Source organism: Echinops telfairi, unplaced genomic scaffold, assembly GCF_000313985.2.
Source record: "Echinops telfairi isolate 266 unplaced genomic scaffold, ASM31398v2 ScPeMD7_655;HRSCAF=1070, whole genome shotgun sequence".
NCBI lineage: Eukaryota > Metazoa > Chordata > Mammalia > Afrosoricida > Tenrecidae > Echinops > Echinops telfairi.
Genome location: NW_022104553.1, coordinates 10,397,303 through 10,399,540, shown reverse-complemented (window position 1 = coordinate 10,399,540; position 2,238 = coordinate 10,397,303). Strand labels below are relative to the sequence as shown.

At 44.7% G+C, this 2,238-nt stretch overlaps 1 pseudogene; it reads left to right on the top strand.

Moving 5' to 3' along the window:
- The first annotated feature begins 431 nt into the window (after window positions 1–431).
- LOC101660911 lies at window positions 432–1,450 on the top strand (annotated as a pseudogene).
- The last annotated feature ends 788 nt before the right edge of the window (window positions 1,451–2,238 follow it).

Here is a 2,238-nt window from a genome sequence, read left to right as displayed (position 1 = left end):
GGGAGAGGCACATTAAAATGTTATACTGACGTGGTAGCCCCTGCCGTCAACCAGGAAGCAGCTACAAAGCTCCCATTCATTTGGAGTGCTGTCCCCAGGACAGTTAAAATAAGGTGACCAGATTTTAACATCGGTAAAGCGGGACACCATTGATAAAACTCATATCCTGGCGAAACAGCCACATGGCAGCCGAAAACCATATACCCTAGCTTGTCATGCATTCTTTCCAAAAATTGGGACTTTTTTAAAACCCCGAGGGCCACAAGAAAAATTGTTCAAAATCGGGACTGTCCCGCCAAAAGCAGGACATCTGGTCACCTTAGGTTAAAAGGAACCCTAGTAAAGCCCCCTAAATCGGCCAGAGACCAGCACTCCAGAGAAGAACCTCTCTAGTTTTTGCAGGAAGGCAGGGAAAAAAACCTTCTTTAAAGATGGCAATGGTCTCAGAGTTCCTGAAGCAGGTTTGTTGAAACTGAGAAACAGGAAGATGTTAAAACTGTGACAGGCTCCAAAGTTGGCCCTGGCTCCGCAGTGAGCCCTTATCCTCCCTGCAATCCAACCTCCGGTGCTGCTGCCTTGCCCAAAGCCGTCACAGGTAAAGGTGGGGATGACGGCACCATCACTGACATTTTGCCTAAGAGAACTGATGCACAACGCCGGCACATCAAAGCTGCAGACCTCCGAGAGAAAGGAAATCCCCTGGACGAAGCTGGAAAGAAAGCCTTCACAGGCCACCTCCAGGAAGTTGCCTTGGCTCTAGGGGAAACTCCCGCCCAGTTTGATGCTGATGAACTTCGCGTTGCCATGAAGGGCCTTGGCACCGATGAGGGCACGCTCATTGAAATGGTGGCATCAAGAACTGACAGAGAGATCAGGGACATTAACAGAGTCTACAGAGATGAACTGACGAGAGGTCTGGCCAAAGACATCCCCTCCGACACATCCGGTGGTTTTCCAAAGGCTTTGTTTTCTCTCGCCAGGGGTGACCGATCAGAAGATCTTGGTATGAATGGCAACTTGGCTGATCCAGATGCCAGGGCCTTCTATGAAGCAGGAGAAAACAGAAAGGGGACAGATGTGAATGTTTTCAGTACCATTCTGGCCACCGGAAGCTTTAACCATCTCCGCAGAGCTTCAGAAATACGCCAAGTACAGTCCGCATGACGTGAACGAAGTGCTGGCTCTGGAGATGGAAGGTGACATTGGGAGGTGTTTCGCCGCCACAAGCAAACCAGCTTTCTCTGCCGAGAGGCTTCCTCGGCCCATGAAGGGTGCTGGAACTCGTCAGAAGGCACGGATCAGGATTCTGGATTCCCGGGCTGAAGCTGACGTGAATGCTATCAAAGCATTCTATCAGAAGACGTATGGAGTCTCTCTTTGCCAAGCCATCCTGGATGAAACCAAGGGAGGCTACGGAAAAATCCTGGTGTCTCTTTGTGGAGGAAACTAGACATCTTTTTAATGTTCTCAAGCGTTATAACCACAAGACATTTTAATGCAAGATTTTTTTATTTTATATTCTAATCTTAGATAAGTTCCTTCAGCAGGATTACAATCTAGTTACCTGGCTTCTCAAATATATATATATGTGTGTGTGTGTGTGTGTATTTATAAGTTTATATATATTTATTTATAAGTGTATATATATATATATAAGTGTATATATATTTTTATAAGTGTGCATTATATATATACACACTTATAAAGCATTTTTATTCCACACTTCTCTATAATAGAGCTTTTTTAAAATACCTTCCCCAAACCATAAAACCCCATAAACAAAGTGTTTTAGTGATATAACCTGAGAGATGTTTACACCTGGAAATAAAATGAATTTACAGGGGTAAAAAAAACACCCTAAATCCTCAGAGCACTGCGATTGTAACAATAATAGAGGCTGAGTGACAGCTCTTTGCTTATTCTTACATTTTAAGCAGTCCTTCTTAAAATGACCAAACATCTGACAGTAGCCACAAACCAACTTCCTTCTTAGACGTGCTTGCCTAAGGCTGCCCCTCGGCTTTGTAGCTTTTGCAACTGTCAAGCCAGCTATTTCTCTTCCTGCTCTCTGGCCGTTAGCTTGACTCCCGATCGGTCTGAGCTAACGTGTAGGCTACCATAGCCAATTCTGAAGGATCTACATTCTTCCTAATTCAGGTTATGCCTTTTCACAGCCACTCCAGGGAACAGACTCCCCAAAACATAGAATTAAATACAAACGGATGTTCTTTTGTAATT